The sequence below is a fragment of the Gigantopelta aegis genome, chromosome 3 (assembly GCF_016097555.1).
Source record: "Gigantopelta aegis isolate Gae_Host chromosome 3, Gae_host_genome, whole genome shotgun sequence".
Lineage (NCBI taxonomy): Eukaryota > Metazoa > Mollusca > Gastropoda > Neomphalida > Peltospiridae > Gigantopelta > Gigantopelta aegis.
The window spans coordinates 87,732,025-87,754,106 of NC_054701.1; the positions used below are offsets into that span (position 1 = coordinate 87,732,025).

Consider the following 22,082-nt stretch of genomic DNA (forward strand, 5'->3'; position numbering starts at 1 on the left):
AACAACATAAATGACTTGATAGTATAATAAACTATTTAACTAAATATATTTTAATTTGCATCAATAGAACGAAATGGAGTTATAGTTTTTTGTTGTCTTTTTTAAAAACCCAAAGAAAAAATGCATATTATTAGGCCTATTGGTAGGGTACGTTCGAGCAAAAACGACCACTCACGATACCCAAGTGATACTTTTGTTTTCTTTGGGACAACGTAATTGGTCAGTTTTGTGATTTTAGATGGGAAAGTCTACTTAAGGGTTTTACAGAATTACTTACAGTAATAAAGCAGGGCGGCTGATAATGCCCATTACTAATGAAGGGGTATCCGTACGGTTACCACACTATTCCCTGTGATCTTAATAAAAGAGGCACGTCTTTTTAGTGTGTCTAGACACAGTGTCTGGGGACCGTCTAAATATACACCTGCCAACCAGGAACCACAGGTACAGGCTACGGAAAGAAAAGACCAGTTAACCAAGAAAACACTCCGATTATTATATCAGTTCATGGATTAATTTATGTACGAAACATAATACAGTTATTTCAACACTTTGACTATGGTGGTTTATTTTGTATTGAAAAATAATATACAATTGTTGCTGGCTTACTGGGATGGCTATTATTACAGAACATTGCGATGCATTAGCAAAAATCAGGTATGTTTTCTTTCTTCAATTCGAAGACTAATTCCTGACGTGACACGTTAGGTATTACGTAACCACCAGCTCGCCAGAGGGCGCATTCACTGGGATGGTACAAAATGGCTGCGTCCGTTATATATAATAGCCGTCACATTTAACCGTTTTATTAATTAACTATACGATTATTCTTGTTGATATTAAGCAATAATGTGCATTATATATCGTTGAATATGCATACCAGGCCAAATGCCTTAATTGTCCCCTCCTTTAACCTCGAGGTTAATCTTGAACTAGCCTGGATTCAGGCGCAGTGACGGCACATTACAACTTTAATACTATCTTCTATTGTCCGAACTAAATTGTTAACAACTACGAAAAATTACTCTCCTACCTTTAATTGCCGTTAGATTTCCTCCAAAGTCTGTCCAGACAGAAATCTTGAAAAAACCATTACAATGACACAGATTCCACATACCAGATGATAACTATGTCACCTATATCGACTTCGCTGAGAGCGCATAGGGCAAAAAGCATGTAATTTTGTGCCAGCTGCCATTTTGACTTTTTATGGAATATTCTTCAAGAGGGGTGAAAGGATAGGACTTAATCAAACAACGTCATAACATGATATGACATAAAAGCAAACGCGATGACGTCATTTTTTTTTTTAAAAATTTGATGATACCACTAGAGATCATTGATTTCATATTAATTGTGTCACATACTTTGGAGGCTTACACCCCTCTTGAAGAGCATTCCATAAAAAAGGAACATGGCAGACGGCAGAAAACTGCATATATTTTTCCCTATGCAATCTCGTGTGTGGAATCTGTATAAGAATAAGAATAAGAATAATTTATTTGCATAACACCCGAATATGGGCAGAGCAAAAATAACAATATAATATACATTTATCTGCAATAACAGCAACATAAATATACATTAATTACATGAACAAACATCTGAATCAACAAATACATATGTAATTTAAGCCTTATTACTAGTGATATTAATATTTAGGTAAAAGCAAATATTGTCAGAAGTGTAGAGCCATAAAAAACCATCAACTATGGCGTTCGTGAATTATTTTTCACGAATCCACACACCCTCGTACATTCTCCATTAGTTTATACAGACGTGAAATGCAAACAATTTGAAATTACTTCCAACTCATATGCTTTCACGCAACTTAAAGCATCTCTTTACAAAATTGCAAATGATAGGGCATAATTCCGGAATATTGTTCCGTGTAAGAAATAAGAATTTTTCATTATTAGTCAAAAAAGAAAAATGTGATTCTTGTTTTATTATTTTATGATGTAAATCATTTCTAAAAGCATTATATATAGGGCACGTCATAATGAAATGATATTCGTCTTCAACTTCTAGGGGACAGTTGGGACAATATCTCTCATTCGCAGGGACAGGTGGTTTCTTGTATCTTCCCTTTTCAATCATAAGTGAATGTGAACTTAAACGAAGCCTACTAAAAGCTTTTCGCTTTCATAGTCTTTGGTATGTAATAAATAGGACTCAACTGAACTCGAATTTTTTTTGAATGACATATATGTGCGCATTTTATTACCATATTTGTTAGAATTTTTGTTTGATGTTAGCTGTGTCGTAATATACTGCAAAAAGTACTGCTCGCATTTAATTACGAGTTCCCCTAAAGTGCATGCAGTCGGTAATTCTGGAGTTGAAGATAGATGCGTAGGAATTCCAATTAGGTTTGCAGCATTAATAAGTTTAGCTACCCACGACGGTTTGTTGTTCTGAGCTGACTTTGAGCTATCAATAAACGCAGCAGTTAACAGTGGGTTGTTTGAAGTCTGGATATGTAATACATATTTAAAGGCATTAATAATTATATCATACGTCAGTGGCAATCTTCCTAATTCTTCTAATGCTGCTGCAACATTACTGGTATATTTATTGACCCCCAAAATCCATTTACAGAATTTTATGTGTACTTTTTCTACATCAAGAGTAAAATAATTTGTGTTACAAATTTCACTCCCATATAACAACACTGATTTAATTAATGTATTGAATAGTTTAATGCAAATATTGATAGGTGGATTGTGTTTGAGAACTGATTTTAATAAGTGATTTAAAGATTTAAGTCCTTTGTTTTTTAAACACTTTACACCAATGTTGAATTTACCATGGCTGTTTATAGTGATACCCAAATATGTGTAGTCATTAGATATGTTAATTTTGGAGGACCCTATGGTAAAGTTAAGATGATCTGTGTTCATTTTACGCTTATTGAAGACAATAATGTTCGATTTTTCAACATTAATGGGAAGATCATTACATATAGCATATTGATTGACAGCATTCAACGTATTTTGGAGCCCTGATGCTGAAGGGGACAGAAGCACCAAATCATCTGCGAATAAGAGATGGTTGATTTTCAAATTATTCACATCAATAGGTTCACATTGTGCATCAAAATACTTAACAATATCATCTATAAAGATATTAAAAAGCAAAGGGGATAAATTATAACCCTGTCGTACACCACGGCTGGGATGGAACATGGGTGATATACCTGCTGACGTTTTAATTTGATATGAGTCACCTATATACATAGAGTGAATTAATTTTACAAAGTTACCAGTGATGCCACTTTTCACTAATTTCATTAATAGTTTTTCTCTGTTAATCATATCAAAAGCTTTTTTAAAGTCTATGAAAGCTGCATATACAGGTTGGTTAACAGAGATATATTTTTGTACTATGGATTGCAGAATGAACAAATTGTCAGTAGTTCTGTGGTTCTCGCGAAAACCACTTTGATTCATACTAAGTATATTGTTTTGTTCCAAATAATTTTTGAGTCTTCTTGCCAAAAATTTTGTAAATAGTTTTCCAACACATGAACTTATTGCAATTCCTCTGTAATTGTTAGGGTCTGTTTTGGTTCCCTTTTTATGTAGCATTTTTAAGATTGATTCATTCCACTTTTCTGGGAATGACGAATTTTGTAATACCAAGTTAAATAATTTAACAAAGTAGTCTATCATAGGCCACATAATTGATTTTAGTAATTCATTGGCAATACAATCTTTTCCACTGGACTTGCCATTCTTTAATAATTTAGTGCTCGCCATAATCTCAGTAGCTGATATAGGCATGTTTAGAGACGGGTTAGGAATGTTCCATTTAGGCAGCATTTTAATGTGGCCTTCATTTGAATAATCTGAAGTGAGTTTCTTAAAATGTTCGTAACAACTATCTGGATCAGATAGAATGTCTATATTATTATCTGATAATTGCAGTTGTTTTATTAGATACCAACATTTTTGTTGATCACCATTTATATGATTTTCAATTTGTGATATTATATTTTGTTTATATTGACGAGCTTTATATTTACATAGGCGTTTATATGTTTTTTTTGAGGAGTAAAACCTTTCAAGAAATATTCTGTTATTGGGATATTCTTGCATGTTTTTACAAGCAGTAAGTGCAGAAAATTTGTATTCTTTGCATGCCTGATCAAACCATTTCCGCTTACGTTTAGGTTTATTTGAAGATTTAACAAAAGTCATGGACTTTAGGCTTATGGTGGAAAGAACTACCTTCATATCAGCTTCTGCTTTATTAACACCTTCCTTATCATTGCTATAGTTATTTATTATAAAGGATTTTAGAAGAGAATCAACATCTGGACATTGAATGGAACATATAGCCTTTGCTTGACTTTCTTCAGTCCACTTAAATCTACCTGGTAATTTCTCATATTTATATCCACATTTGTTTTGTACATGTTTTTTAGATACTAGATGGACAACTACCTGACAATGGTCTGTTAGTAATGATAATGGTTTAACACACATATATACAATATATTTTCAACAAAATCTTCTGAAGCAATCATGTAATCGATCATATTAACGCCATTGTATTTATAACATGTGTATGCGCCTAATGTGTCGCCGTATATCCGACCATTAAGTATTCTAAGTTTAGTCGACATACAAAGATTGGTAAGTTTAGTGCCATTGGAATTAATTATTGTATCTTTGTTATTTCGATTACAACATGAGTCTAATAAGTAATCTTCTGGAACCGGAACATACTGGTCATCATCTTGGGGTATATAGTCCGATAAATCTGCAGTGCGAGCATTGAAATCTCCACCTAAAATAATGTGACAGTCATTACTTGTTAAACTATTGATATCATTTTCTATTTGTAAGAAAGGGTCTGTGGCACATGTCAAACTGTAGCTAGAATTGCTTGGTGGTATATATACTGATCCCAGCAAGACATCTTTTTGCAGTTGAAGCAGATTTCCTGATATTTTCACCCAAAGAACATACGGACACTTTGTTTTGATAAGATGAGCATACTACTTCAGATGTTTCTTGAAATAGAATATAATACCACCTTTAGATTTTACAGATATTCGATGTTTTTCAAAATATTCAAACGAGTCAATGTCTAAACTATTTTTGGACTCCTCAGAGTGCCAAGATTCAACTAGCGTAACAAAATCTAAATGCTTAACACAACGCAAAAAGTCAAAATCGTTCAATTTTTTCAAAACTCCAGAAATGTTCCAACAGGAATATTTAAACCTCATATCAATGTATAACGTTGAAAAACTAGTAAATAAAGACTCGTATTTGCTATGTGAAAGACTAACTTATAATAATTATAGTCTAACTAATTAATGAATGAACATCGACCAGACTATATGACTAAATGTGACATTCTAGAAAAAGTTATACATGCACATGTGTATATTTTCTAGTTCGGGAATCACTTTAAGAAAACTTTCCACTCCATTGTTCAAGAAGAATGTTGAACTGCTTGAAGTGATGTTTCATCGTTTCAAGCTTATCCATAGAGCTTTTGTTAATATCAGGCTGAGTATCTTTGTAGTGAGACACGACGACCTTTGATTGTTTTCGCTGCGGCCACTTTATATTTTTCGCAATGAGACTGGTACCCACGACACTTGGATGCAACAAGTCTCTGTAATTTTTCTGTTGAGGTGCACCATAGCGAGTGGTGAAATATTTTGTATGATCAATGAAATGACATTCTTTTTCATTGCAAAATGCTGACACCGTGTCATTTGATTTTAAAACCACACCGTTGATGTCTTTGTTTCCTTTAGTTGGGATGATGGAGGAGAAATATATTTGTGCATTTGGTACTGTTGACCTTATTGCTGCGATCAGTGCGTCCAAATGTTTTCTTTGAACAGGTTGCATGGTTCTGCATTGGTTGATACCCAAGTGGAATGTAATTCTTTTAACTCTGTGATTAACATGTTTCATATTTATTTCGTAATGGTATATTTCTTGTGACCAGGACTTGTTCATTCTTCGTAGCAATTGGCTTTTTTCTTGAGTCAGTAATTAATGCATTTGTATTTGATGTTTCTTTGTTTATTGCATTGCCGACAATGTTAACTGATCCAGACGCCAGGTTTCTTTTCACTACATGGGACTTGGTTATGAGAATCTTTTGACAAATGATTATCATTGTTGTCTGTGGAAATCATTGTACTTTGTATCATCAATTGCTCAGTTTTAGATCTGTACTCTTGCAACTTTTTTCGAAGATTTCCATTCTCATTTTCTAGATGAGCTACCCGTTTTGTAAGTTTTTCTACGATTGCATTTGTTTGTGAATTAATCATTTCTATGTGTGTTACATCCGTAGATAGGTGTTTCGCTTCAGTTTTCATTTGGTTGGTGACAGCTACTCTGAGATCAGCAATTGTTGTATCTATGTGATCCTTGATGTCGCTGTGTGACTCTTGTAATTGGCTAACCGTATCTTCCAGGGATGAGATTCTGTCGATGAGTAATTTGTGTGCATTTAATTCCTTTAATGATTTGTTATGCATCGATAATATTTGTTTACGTGAAACTGTAGATTTTCTCTTGGGTGTGAATTTACATTTAGGAGATGTAGAATGGACAGTTTTGATATAGGTTTGATCTTCGTCTGGTGTTGAGTTCTCCATTAAAGAAAATTCTCTCATTTGTGTTATCGGGCTATCTTGACTTTGTTTCTTTAGACTATTATTTGGATTTGATGTAGATGTTGAGGTTTGTGATTGTTCATCAATGCAATATTGTACGGCTGTTTCAACTGATTTGATTAACGACGGCTGTGAAATGTCAACAAGAGTATCACCTGCCATGTTAGCAGCTTGTTAAAATATGGCTGGCAGTTCATTTTCAAGCCACCACGCAACCATCAACTGTCTACCCTGAACCATAACTTTCATCGTCGTGCGAAACAAATGAATCATTACAAGTTGTTCGCCTGTGTGATCAAGGACTTTAATTTTATCTTCCACGATAGCACCCTGTTCATCTTTTGAATCTATCCATTTTATTTCTAAACGAGTATCTTGTTCGTCTACAGTATCCCAATAACGGCGCTGTATTTCCCCTTTCACATTCTCAAATCGTTTTGTGTCCAGTTGTATTACAACAGTTTTACCGTTGTTTTTTACTTGTATGTCTTGTACATTTACATTCCATAGTTTCAATTTTCTTTGGAGTGCTTTAGTTTTGTTAAGTATATAGCTTTTGTTTTCAATTTCACGAACTGGTAGTATATTTGGACTGAGACAACTCAAGCTTGATACTGTACATACTGTGTGTTGCTTGGACGTTTGTGGTGTATCATTCATTTTGAAGAGTGTTTATTTTTATCAAATAGTTATTTCATGAATACTTACATATTTAAAAATAATTATTTATATTTCACGATATTAAAAAGTTTTGTTTGGGGTGTTCAGAGCGTCATTTTAATATGTATATTTGTAGTGGTTTTTTTGCAATTTGTGTCTGAACAAACTTTGGAGGAAATCTAACGGCAATTAAAGGTAGAAGAGTAATTTTTTGTAGTTGTTAACAATTTGGTTCGGACAATAGTTAATTATGCAAAGATTGAAATATTGTTTAGCTTTGATAAATTTGTAATTACGTAACGCAATTAATTTGACTTAATGGAAGGACTTTCCTTTGGCACTGTCACTAACCCTAACCTTAACCCTAACTCTATAATAAGTATTTATAATGTTCTTTATTATAGCCTACGCTACGTGACAGTGCCAAAGGAAAGTCCTACCGTCACCCGAAATATGGCATGCCCAAAACCCGGTTTTTGGCATATTTACAATCAAAAAACCTTTTCGCAATCAAAAAACCTCACAAAAACCATAATTCTGCCAAAATCGTATCCAATAAGTTTTTTTAATATACTTTATTGACAGTTTATCAATATTATATGATTTACAATTTACAGAAGTACAAATATTGTTGTCGGTCCTAAACATGTATGCATACGTCCGTTTCCGCCTTGTTTGTAAAATGCGGAACAGGACAGAGTTTAGGATCCGACTATTTACCCCCAAGATACCCCCAAAATACAATAGGTATTGCTCTAGTGAAGTTTTTTCATTGGGAAAAAGTTTTTTGAGTGAAAATATACCAAAAACCCGCTTTACAATATTTACAATAAAAAACGCATTTCCCAATCAAAAAACCTCACAAATGTGGGACAGAATAGATTTTAGAGTTTATGAAGCTCCAATCACAATTAACAGGTGTGTTTCGAACAATAGGTATTGCTTTAGTGACGTTTTTTCTTTGGGAAAAAGTTTTTTGAGTGTAAATATACAAAAAACCCGCTTTACAATATTTACAATAAAAACCGCATTTCCCAATCAAAAAAACTCACAAATGCGGGACAGAACACATTTTAGAGTTTATGAAGCTTCATTCACAATTAACAGGTGTGTTTCGAACAATAGGTATTGCTTTAGTGATGTTTTTTCATTGAGAAAAAGTTTTTTGAGTGTAAATATACCAAAAATCCGCTTTACAATATTTACAATAAAAAAAACATTTCCCAATCACATTGTCACTGATTGTGTGTAACAGTGACACAATCTGCCGCAAACGACGACGTAAACGTCGCCATGATTCATGAAAAAAAAGGAGTGAAGTGATTAATTGTTTCCCTGAGTTATCATTCAACCCCTTTCAGTCAGGAAGAATTGAAAAATAGCAGGTACCGGTATTTCAATGTTAAGAAAAATGTAAGTTCTATTTATTGCTGAAAATGAATGTTTGAAAAATTAGCAACCAAATGATCACGATGCAAGTCATGCGCAGAATAATTTGTTTAAGGTTGACATTGGTCATTTGTCGCGCCCATGTTTTGGCTTTTTACACAATAAATATAGGCAAGACTTCCAAACATTTCAGCATTCAGTTCATTCAGGTTTAGGGTTAAAGATAGTGATAGTATTAGCATGCATGCTAGAACGTTCGGAAGTCTTTCCCCTAAATCTATTTATTTTATGATAAGTATTTATAATGTTCTCTATAGGCGACAGTGCCAAAGGAGAGTCCTACTGAATGACATCACTTTGCATCTCCTTACAATAACTATAAACTGGGTACATGACGTTTCTGTTTTATTGCAATTAAGAAAATGTCCACGGCAAAAAACATGACATTGAAAAAAAAAACCTGAATATAGTACAAGGCAAAATAGTGCTGTGGAGAATTAAAAACTCCACAGCATTGCTGATTGCAATGGGCAACTGCAGGGTTTGCTTTAAGAATGCTGGAAAAGTTCCAATGCAAAATTGCTATTTATTTGTAAAAAAAATTTGACCATTACTAATGCATCTGAATGTGTTTGAAGAAAATCTTGTGATTAAAAAATTGTATCTTTTACGAAATATGGATTTCAAGTGAAATCACACACACACTATGTTCAAAGCACTTTATAATCACTATTAAAGGGCCTGTCCTGAGTTTGCAGCCATTGTAAGATGTTTGCAATAACAGAGCCTTGTTGGTGACTACTGTTTCATACTAAATACTTTTTCTTGTTTAGAATACCAGTGTCTGTATATATTGAATGTGTTTGAGGTCGTATACAGTGCTGTCCGGTGCACCTAAGCATTCAGACCATTTTCTCTGTGAAATACTTAATAAAATGTGTTTGTCACCAATGAAGCAGTGCATACTCTGAAATACACTACAAATTGTTTTATGTCTGAAGTAAATAAATTTTTTAAATTGTGCGTAAATGTAGGCACACCCCCATTTCAAAAATAATTTGTATGTGCAGTTGTTCTCCACAGTAGCTGTCTGATGTGGATCAGTGACCCTGCTATTTATAGACCACCCACGTTCTCACTTTATAGCCCATAAATGCTACACTGTTGTCCCAGGGTTATTTTAGCACCTTTTTTGTTTTGACTTGTTAAAAATATTACTGTGAAAATAAACAATCACACATGACATATCTCATCATCAGTTTCAGAATCGTTTTCTTAAGTGGCACAGTTTGTAATTACTGCAGACACATGTTCATTGTCATGCATGCCTAAAATGACTGCATGGATTTCGGGTTTTTTTTTGGGGGGGGGGGGTAGATTGTGCACGTACATGGATCTTAGTTCACTTTTATTTTTATTGACAATTGTGAACTGGACTGTGAAGTAAGGTGTTAAAACTTTTGTTGTGTTTGCATTTTTTCTGTGTATTCCCTAGTATCAGTTTAAACAAAAATAACCAGAAAAAGAGTTATACACTACTATAATTTAAAAAATGCAGGAAAGGTATTTTTTAGACTGGTTTTAACATTCTTAATATCAATACGGCTGACCTACTTCACGTTTATATACACGAAAACATTCATACTTTTTTTAAATTAAGATATAATACTTCTTTTTGTTCCTTGTAATGATATCACAGAGAGATGTTTGCTGCCAGGATGAATCTCACAGTAACACAGAGGGATTCCTGGTCTCCATAAAGGTTTTCTTCTGTGTTTTACAGTGTTGGCCAGTGAGCATGTCTGAGTTGGCTTTGTTGTTGGCAGTATTGTAGGGTGTAGATATAATTATTGATAATTCTAATAATTTTTAATCACACCCGTAACAATAATTTATTTTTAAAAAAGAAGGAATTTAATTTTAATTTGCTAACAACACCAACAACATGACGACTTCCTAAGCGTACTTATGCAAAATATTGAGTGCTCCGAATCATCGGACGTGGCGATACACTGGGCGCGACTGTACTAATGTTTGTAGCATTCAGTTTTTACTTTAATTTGTGATATATATTTTTTCATACGTATGAATTTATTGGGAGGTAAAATCTGGTTTGGACAACTATAAGCATTAGGACAACAACAAACACCTTGTAAATACATACACTGATATTGTAAATATAAGAAAATGTATTTAATTTGTATGTTACTTCATCGAAAAGGATCTATTGGTGGGAAACCTTTTTCAGTTGTAAACTCAAGACTGTCCCTTTAAGGTAGATGACAGTCTTGTTTTGGCTTCATACACAATAAATATAACAAAATCTTACTGTAATTTCACTTGAAATCCATATTTCATAAAAGGTACAATTTTTTAATCTGAAGATTTTCTTTAAACACATTCAGGTACAAAATAATTCAATAGCAATTTTGCATTGGAATTTTTCTTAAAACGGAAACGTCATATATTCAGTTTATAGTTATTGTAAAGATGTGCAAAGTGACTTCATTGAAATACTAAAATCATTCAAATTCAGAGTTAGCTATATTATTACAATGTTTCACCACATTAAAATAAAAACTGGTCTACTAACCTTGACCCCTGTCAAAATTCTATGATGAGCAGATGCTCTTTACAGGTCGGTATGTTTTTATTTTTCTTAATTCTGATGAAAGAAATAAAAAGTACTTTTTTCAAATATATCATATCAAAAACTTACCGTTGGATATGTTTTATCTATTGTGTACAAAGCCAAAACAAGGGTGCGAAAAATGACTGTCGTCGACCTTAGTAACCTGATAACTCAAGTTCAGCTTGATTGTTCTCCCAGCTAGAGACAACACTATAGCGAAAACAGAATTGCTGTCTTCCACCGGGTAGGCAAAGATAAAAACCCTGTTAACTACCATATGATCATTTTCGAGTTCGCTGATAACAAATATTTGACATATTAATCACTAATACACATACTACATGTACATGCAAAACATGGTACATTTTTGGGGGTGTATCTGGTTAAAAATAAAATAAAAAAATGCTGAAACTTTATTATTAATCAAACCGACCAGTTTACTGCAGAATTGACAACGTACAACATTAACTATAGTCATGAAACAGTCAGTCACTGAGAATTTTTTCTGTAAATAAATAGTATAATTTAAAAATAATTATTTCTTTAATATTTTTATTTTTTATTTTACAGATCCTACAACCAATGCATGTACAGATTTAATTGAAAAAGGATGTTGGTACATGAAGAAGCAGCTGCCTAGTATGCATTCAATGTGGAACTATTGCCCTGCATCTCCGAATATTGGTGGAGCAAATATGACGGAGGAAATCTCCACTGAATTGTTACAAGTAATCACTGCCAAATAAAAGTGTTAAAGGGACACGCCATAGTTACGGCTAGTTGTTAACCATTACGGCGTTGTTTTTCGCTATTAAACCCATTTTTCACAAATAAAATTGCACTTTACTTACATTTTATTATTTAGAATACACATTTCCATTCACCTGAAGTGCTTTTTGGTAATCCTGGTAATCCTGATGTTTGTAAAACCACGAAATGCGTTTTTTGTATTTCTTAAAATGCCGTGTGCACTCGAGAGAAAAAACATTAAGCAAGCGAGGTCCAATCTATTTTTAGAGGGAATCTTCCTGTGTAAACGTCACAGACGTTGGTATACCACGTGACCGTTATCATTTTGGTTCGGTTTGTTTCCTCGTGCACGGTTCGCGCAATCAACATCCGATTTGTTGTCGTTTGCTTGTTGTTCATTTGTGAGATATTTCTTCACAGTTCGTGAACATTTTCAGTAACAATAAAGTTCAGACAAGTAGGTGTCTCAATACAAAACGTTACAAACCCTTAAAACCAATAATTTTGCTAAGTCTTACGATATCTGGAGAGGGGATACAACCAGGACAGAACAGTTGGAACATGTCCAGGAGAGGTGAAAGGAACGCACCCCAAGTCTGTGAAATTTGTCGTGACGTAGGCATTGTTGTGCTTCGAGCGACATCTACCGGTGACATCAGAATACTAACTTTCAAAATTATTTCAAGCAATTGGGACATGGAGATTCCCATGGTATTTATCGATATAAAACGTGCTTTTTCACTCCATTTGATAAAAACGTGATCTAAGTGTGTTACAGGTTTGTAGATTAACCAAATTATAATTTATTTTCGCTGGATGGAACTAGGGTGTGTGGCTTTAATGGCAAGTACTTAGAAAATAGCATTTTTGTGTTTACATCTTACCTGTTATGTCAGACGTCACAGAATTTTTAATGAACTGTTATAATAATTTTATTAAGTTTATAACTAACATTCATAAAATATTCAAAATTGTTTTGTTAATGCGGTACAAGTGGAAATTAATGTTACGTCACACCCTGGTGTTTTGCACAAAAATAATTCTTACCTTATAATTAATTAAAAACATGCTCCATAACCAAATGTTTTTTTATGTCAGATGTCGAGATTGCATGGTAGTTTCAGAGCTGGGACGCTTTTCATGAATTTGCAATATTAATGTTGTTAATTGGTAGGTATACTGTTATCCATTTATATGATGTTATGTAATGACTTATCAACCATGTTATTTGTGTGTCTTATTTCAGGGTATCCAACTCCGAGCCCATGTAGGACAAGAGGAAAGAATTTGCAGCTGGAGAAACTGATAGAAGATGTGGCATCTTTAAAACAAAAATACAAAACGGTTGTTAAAGGGATTGCCCAATTTTTGTTGCCATTGTTAAAGGTTAGCAATATAAAAAAAATTATGAACTATAAGCTGTATGGTTTTAATTTATTTCACTGTATACTTTGTATTCCTAAAGTGTTATTCCTATTTTTACTTTCATGTAAATGCTGCAAAGTGCTTTATAAAATACGTAAACTAACCAGGGCTAGCTCTGGGTGAGTAGACAGTTTCACCAAACTATTTATTAAAGTTCAAAAATGGCAGGAATTACTTCTTCTTTTTTTCAAATAAAATATCAATAATTACATGAAAAATTACATGAAATTCTTTCACCAAATTAAAATAAAAATTGCCTTTTTTTTTTAATTTCGCAATTGGCATGTGACAAAGCTAGCCCTGCTAAACATTACAAACTTTATCCAAAAACAAGGACACCTTAAACATTATATCATTTTAATGTTTTCAGTAGGTACACAAATCAAACAAATTTGTCATTCTAATATTTTAATCAAAAGTATTTTGGTGTTTAATATATACTGAACAAAATAAGAAACTTCCGCTAACTTTGCTTGAACATAACTTGATGAAAACAAACGGGGGAATAATTGTTAAATGTGCGTTTAAAGAGTGTTCCATGATGCATCGTTTGGTGCAAAAATCATGGCCATAGGTTAACAGAAACTGGGAGAAATTTTGACCAAGTGTGGTAGGGGTTTTAAAAAAAAACACCCACTGAATAACGGGTATGACCACCTCTTGAATTGGCCACTGCAGTGCATCGCAGGCGCATAGAATTGACTAAAGTGTTGATTTCTGCCTGTGGAATATTGTTTCATTCCTGAATGAGCACTTGACGAAGTACGTTGACATTAGCAGGTGGGTTGGGACGACGCCTCAATCGTCTGTCCAGACTATCCCAGACATGCTCGATGGGGTTGAGCTCAGGACTTTTAGCGGGCCAGTCATCAATGAAATCAATGTTATTTGTCCTAAGAAAATTTACAGTGTCTCTAGCTGTATGAGAGGTGGCATTATCATGTTGAAAAATTGAGATGTTGGCGTTGTTATGGAACAGAGGAATGACGTGATGAGTGAGAATGTCATCGCGGTAACGTTGAGCATTTAAATTGCCATAAATGACGACTAGTGGTGAACGATAACCATGGGCAATGGCTGCCCAGACCATGACAACCCCCACCCCCGAAACGATCTCGTTCAAGAACACAACAGTCAGCATAGCGTTCATTTCTCCTATGATAGACGCGCACCCTGCCATCACCACGTTGTAAAGAAAATCTGGATTCATCTGAAAAAAGAACGGTATTCCAGCGTCACCGTATCCAACGAGTGTGTACACGTGCCCAATTAAGACGATTTAGACAATGACGTTGCGTTAAAACGCATCCGACGTAAGGACGTCGTGCATGTAAACCGTTCTCCCGCAGACGATTACGAACAGTTTGCCCACTGATTCGGTTATTATAAAGCCCAGGTGTGTTAGCAGCAGTAGCAGTGGCAGTATCGAGTCGATTGCGCAAATGCATGTTCATGATATAGCGGTCTTGACCACGCGGACGTCCACGACGTGGCAAGTCGTTGGTGCTTCCTGTCATTCGAAATCTTACGCGAAGATTTCGTATCGCTCAACTAGAACTCCCAACATGCCTTGCAATGTCTTCTGTCGACATGCCAGCATCAAGCATGCCAATCGCCCGTTTGCATAAATTATTGGGTATTCTTGGCATACTAAAAATGCTACAATGTAAAAAACGTTAATTTGTTTTAAAATTTTGAAGCGTTTTCGTTCACTTGACAACAGTGTCAGTAAGACAAGTAAAACAAATTGACCGAATACTACACGGGACATGTCGAACCATGCATGCACGTGCAAATTGAATTTCACGTTGTCGATGATTAACAGTGCAAAAATAATTGATAAAATTCATGAATCTTGATAATACAGCTGACGGCTAATACTACCTATATAATTTCATTACACAATGAATGTACAAATCGGAAGTTTCTTTTTTTGTTCAGTATACATTGATGTCGTTTTGTTATAGGAAATATAGGTATTATATTTTTGGTGGTTGGAACACCAACAGCTGAACCTGTGCTATATGCAATCCTTTATGAGAAAGTGCATATAGAGAGGATTCGTCACAAGCGGTGTTTATTATGGAAAATTTCCAGGGTACCCAAGGGACAGGGAAATCAACAAAAATGTTTTTTGAAAATTCCCTGCAGGGAAAATTCATGGAATTTGAAACTTTGGTCTGATTCAGGGAAAATACAGGGACTTTTATTTGGGTGTAATTAAATCTGGAAAAATATCAGGGAATTTATACAAATGTATACAAATATCAAATTGTACCACCAAGGAAAATGTCCTGTTTATATGATCTACATATAGCACCCAAAACACGAAGTCAAAACAGAAATAAGCTATCATTGCTCCAGAGCTTATTCTATGTATATCAGAAATGATGATTCATTACATTTGGTTATGTCATACTAATGTATTGTTAACAGTGAAATAGTGTAGTCTTAGATCTACTTTTCTCACATTTTTGCTATACATAACCATCTTCAATTAGTCTCCACAGGGACACTTTACACAGGCAAGTTGTTTCAAAGTATAAAGACAGTTCAGATAAATAATATAATGTTTGTAAAGTCTATTAATCTGTTACCAATATTTATGATTGCAATACTAGTACAAATTTAAGAACAGATGGGAGTAGAAGGTTATACCAGACTTTATCTATACTGACGTCCAAAAGAAACTATACCAAGAAAAATTGATTGAATTTCATTTATAATTTGAATAATGGAAATAAATTGGTAGTTATATATGTTTTTGCTTTTATGGAATGAATTTTTTTTCCCAACATGCCAAAACACCACTCATGAATATATATGTTTTAAACATGCACTGAGTATTGGTATAGTTTCTTTTGGACGTCAGTATATATACAAGTATTGTTGTATTTGTAAACCATAATGTTTATATTCAGCATGTAGCTTTTACATGTAGTTATAATACAACCAGACCTGTCAACCTTTAGTCAAGAGAAAGCAGGAGGTGTGTGTTGAAAAAGCAGGAGATTTTGTCAAAAAGCAGGAGATTACTTAAATTCACACAATTTAACCCAAAATTGCAAGATTTAAAAAAAACATTATTACAATAAATTATATGAATACTATATAATGTCATATATACTTCTTAACCTTAGATCTTGGCATTAAAAAAAAAAAAAAACATTTAAAGTTTTAAAGTTTAAATATTATTATGATTTAATACATATTTAAAAAAAAAAATGTTAAGAACATGAACAAGAAATAAAAAATTTAATTAGTACATTTACGGTATTACATTTACAGCCTTACAGGTTGCGTTACATTATCATTTGTGGTTAGTGTACCGAAGTACCAAAGACAAATTTATATAAATCTTATAAATTAATATTCAGTTTTTACTATAATGAGGAACGGTGGCGTGGTACTTATTTAAAATCATTATAATGATGCAATAAACATTGTATTTTTATTAATCACAAGTAAAACCTCATTACGGACATCGTATGAAATATACCGGAATTATACCCATTTCCGTGAGTAACTTTATGTCAATGTCAAACACAACATTTTTTAATTGTACAAAAATAATTTCTTGAAGAGTACCCTTATAACCAACATTTTACTGCACAAACATACAAAATTAACTGACACAAGTATGTTTATACAGCTAATTGGTCTTTTCGTTGTCTTGCTGTGACATGTGATTTTAACATGCATCGTGTGTATCGCTGTCAACTCGGGAGTCTGGCAGTTCAGATTCGTCATAGTTGCATTATGTAATCCAGTGGGAAGACATTTTACAATTCAGAGGTGCTATTAGAACTAAATTGGATAGTTGTTGTTGTTTTTATGCAACACTGAATGTCAATACACAGCCTGTTGAATTAGCGGCAACACACTTCGTAGCCATTACGATGACAACAAACATTATAATAATACGTCATTTTATAAACGCCATGTGTTTTTTTAACAATATAAATAGGCTATCCCACAATTCTCACTTCGGCAAAGGTTAAACAGTCGGGACAATTCGGCCTGTTACATTCTCAGAAACCAAAAGTAGTCGACATTTTCCGAATGAGAAAAAAAAGGTAGAGTTACTTCCCTTATGTTATTTTGACAAAAGAGGATCGATTTTTTTTTTTATGCTTACAAAAATGTCATTTAACAGGAGAAACTGTCTCCCGCACAGGTGAAAGGAGATTTGATCAAATACCGGGAGACTCCCGCGGAATCCGGGAGGGTTGACAGGTCTGAATACAACATAATGCCTAATGTTTTCCCCAAGGACCAATTTTTTTTGTTTGTTTGTTTTGGTGTTTTTTTTATGGCTAGATAATATTAACAGTAACTAGAACACTTGAAACAAAACAAAAAAATTACTTGATATGTACACATATATATATTGTCACAATATGTTGATTTTGGTATTTGGAGGTGACGGCGCGGCTATATTAATGAGTTGAAATGTACTCACATATATATATTGTCACAATATGTTGATTATGGTATTTGGAGGTGACGGCGTGGCTATTGGGAGTGGCAGGAGGCCCTTGTATACAATAAAAAATCATGGAAGTCTTTTACAACAGGGAAAGTACAGGGAATTTTAATTTGAAAATTCTGTGGGTTCCCTGATATCTGTCGAGACAAATACCAATTAACTAGACAAAGTAGATATTTTACATATTAAAAAACATGAGTAGCGAATTCTATTTATCCTGTACAGCTTCTAAACTAATTTTAATTCAATATTTAGTAAATCAAAGTTTTGATGTTACCTCGCCGGTAATGACATCATCGTGATTAACACAAATGTAGTTTGACATCACACACTCAACTAATTCTCGTCAAAACATTAAGCTTAGGTATACAAGTCGTGTTGGCTGTAAACAAATAACCCATTGACAGCAAAACATTATTAACCGAGTTAATAATCATTATTATTAAGGGTATATATCAAATGGGTTTGTGACTTGGATATTGTGGGTACATTATTGGATAAAAAAAGATTTCTTCCTGGTGTGTAGTGGTTTTTTTGGTGGTAGCAGCTGTCGGTGTGTGTGTCTCAGTCACAACATATCTCTCTCTCTCTCTCTCTCTCTCTCTCTCTCTCTCTCTCTCTCTCTCTCTCTCTCTCTCTCTCTCTCTCTCTCTCTCTCTCTCTCTCTCGCTCTCGCATCAAAATAACTATATATTAGACACAAACTAGTTTTGTTTTAAGACATGTTGAGACGCATTAAACATACCTTTTTTATATTTAGGGCTTGTTTTTGCTTTCAGTTGATTTTTTTCTTTTGTTAACATTTATTTAATTTTTTTACATTTTTCTTCTACAGAAAAAGTTAACACATTGCTGTGTTGAAGAAAGCTCACAAGAGTTTGCTGGAGAAGAGAAACACTAATGGCGAGATGTTGAATGAAGATTGTGTTCTCTGCTAAGCAGGCACTGGTTTGCATGATGGCTTGTGTTTAATATTACTTGATCAGGGTTCATACAGGTCATCAAAATCCTGCAACACCAGTTATTTTTATAATTATCAGGTATTTACTTTGTCATTATCTGTATTCAGGGTTTAAGCTGTCATTAGCCAAATGTAATTTAATTTGGCGAATGTATGTCATAGCCAATTCACTAAAAAGCTAATTCGAAAATAGTGTGTTGTTTGTATGTGTATAGCTATATTTAAAAATACTTAAGCTTGGCTAAATGTTACTTGAATTTGGCTACATATTTCCTAATCAAAGTGCTATTATTTTTGGCATCCAGCTTAAACCCTGTGTACTAAATTGCTGTTGAATGATGATTTGAATTTTGAAGGCTGATCTTGGAAAGTAATGAAATTTGCATATATTAATTTTCATGTCTAGAAAGTTATGGCATTTTTTGAGTTGGGTCATGAAAAATCATGGCACATGAAAATTGCTTGAAATTTTTTTTCATCGATTTAAAAATAAGAGGAGCAGAATTCTGCCTCAAAACTTAACATTATATTGATGATCGCAGAAATCTTTAAATTCCCCAAAAATGTCACTTAAAATATCTTTAAAAAGATGAGGTGTATGAACCCTGTATATATATTTATTTATCATATAATATCTTACATTTCCAGTGCAATTAAAATGTGATAGTTTTCAGATCACATACTTTGAAAATTAGATGTAAATTAATCGAGATCATGGCACTACGTTTTTTGACATTTAAGCAAACTTAATATGGTGACGCTGCTTAATTGAAAATATGCACTTAATAGTCATCGAACAAAAGCATTTTAATAGCAACTTTACACTGCAAGCTGTCCATTGTTCAGAAAATAAAAAACTTTATGCAATAGTTTATTGTTATGTAAGGATATCCAAAATGACGTCATTCACATTCAAAAAGAAACCGCACCACATATTCTTACGTCATTTGAATAATCCGTAATTGCTGACTGGAATTAAAGCTGCGTGTACAGTTTACAAAAACGTATTAAACTTGAGATTATATGATAAAGAGATTATTACCCTCATGTATTTTGGTATTGTTAATATCATATAATGAATAAAAATAATGTATTATACTCGCCAATTGTTTTCCCTATTATATGATATTGACGATACCGAAAAACTTTTTTCTTCCATTATGTCAAACATTTCATTGTCAATCAGATTTTATAGCTTTTTTTTAACTCACAGCGGCAAATTGCTGCAATGCCCTAGTCATATGTCCCAGGGTCCTGAAAATTAATAGTGCCTTATTTCCTGCATGTTAGTAATGGGTCACAATACTTGATTCCTGTATGCTATTATATTACGAAAACATGAAACCATTCACACTATTTTGGGATAAGTTAACAGTCGCACATATTTTTGTTACAAACAGCATGAATGTAATCAGGTAACTTGCTCCTTTCTATTGTTACTCATCAAATTGACTGCTTTCATTTTCGGAAAACCCATGCAGAATACAAGGTCCAATATGGTTGCCAGTAAAGAATGATTTGAAGATTCCCAATTGGGAACTACTGGTTGAAGTGTTTCGATTACAGCATTCGGAATCACTTTCAACTTCCCAACTGTCAGTAAGTCTGGTCGTATGTAGCGACGTCCAGTGTATCTTGTCTTTAAGCCACTAAAGACACCTGTTGAAATTTGCCTTGTTGCCCTGCTTTCTGGTCACAATTGAATGCCCATATAAAAGTCACCATTGGTTGAGGCCAAATGACCTGCCCTCCAGTTTGCCAAATTCGAGGTCTGTGAGTATGCTTAATGGTATTATTAAAATATCAATGTTAGACTCATAACCACATAGTGCTCTCTTATCTACTAGCAGCTAAGCTCCATGACCTAATTAGGCACTCCAGGTAGCATCTTTGTAGACAATGTGTCAGTTAGAAAAATATTATCACACAACAAAAAAAACTCAGCTGTAACTTTTTATATACCGGTATACATCATTTTAAAAAGGTGGGGGAAAAACGGCTGTGGTGCAGCAAAACGTGAATATTTTTTTAATGATACTTTATCATAAATGGGAAAATCACAAACAAAGAAGGAAAAATGTTTCAATTTATGGAATCTTTAAAATTATATTTACACAATGTACACTTGTATTCAGAGTTGTTTTTTTACAACAACAAAAAAGGATGGGGTTGGGACGTAGCTCAGTGGTGATGCACAGTCAGTCTGTGATTGATCACGGTAGGTGGGCCTATTGGGCAATTTCCCGTTCCAACCTGTTGATTACATCATGGGTCATTTTTTTCACTTTGCATCAATTGATGTAAAATTGCACTTAAATGTAAAGCTACCGTTTTCTCATTTTTCATACTTTTCCCTAAATCTGTACATGTTTTAACAGTAGAAACTGCAAACCGGCAAAGAATTGCTTTGTTTTCAGCCAAGATACAACCTGTTGAACCTTGTTACCTTTAAACAATCATCACGTCCATAACGGTGGGTACCTTCAGCTCTAAAAATGCCATTACAAATTAGTTATTGCCTTATTTCCAAGTTTGCTTTGTTATTAATTTTTAAATATAATGTGGCATAAAGCATGTGGAAAATCAGTGGGCTGAGGCTACCAATTATCTTTGTGGGAAGTTTCATAGAATGGAAAGTATAGGATTTTTGTAGCATTTTTCTCCCTTCAAAATAACTCACCACTTTTGTTTACGTTTGTCCATGTAAAACAGTAGTCTCACTTCGGTAGCTATATAATTCTAGTACTTTAATATGTTTGCTATTGGTATCTGAAATATGTTCTGGAGCAAGCCATTTCATCATTCAGTTCGATCAAATTACTATTAACCCTATTTTCGTTATGGACGTGATGATTTCTTAGTAGTTTTTACTTGTTCGTCATTATCCTCTGTTATGTTCTATATCACCAGTAAACTCATTCCTAACCTTACACAATCAAGTAATATGGAAATACATACAAACTTAACAACAAAACGTGTAATTTAGAGATCTTTATTTTTAAATTCAAACTTTAAATTCAAACATGATTCAACAAATCTGTGAAGCCTTCTTTCATAAAATAGTAAAAATGTGTGCTCAGTTATCTATTCAGGGTAGGATCTACTTTAGTATCATTAGAAG

At 33.7% G+C, this 22,082-nt stretch overlaps 1 long non-coding RNA gene across 1 annotated transcript; it reads left to right on the forward strand.

Moving 5' to 3' along the window:
* The first annotated feature begins 11,912 nt into the window (after positions 1-11,912).
* On the forward strand, positions 11,913-19,016 carry LOC121369133. Its single transcript, XR_005957568.1, has 3 exons — positions 11,913-12,064; positions 13,333-13,472; positions 18,836-19,016. It is a non-coding gene; the product is annotated as an uncharacterized LOC121369133 (long non-coding RNA).
* Positions 19,017-22,082: the final 3,066 nt, after the last annotated feature.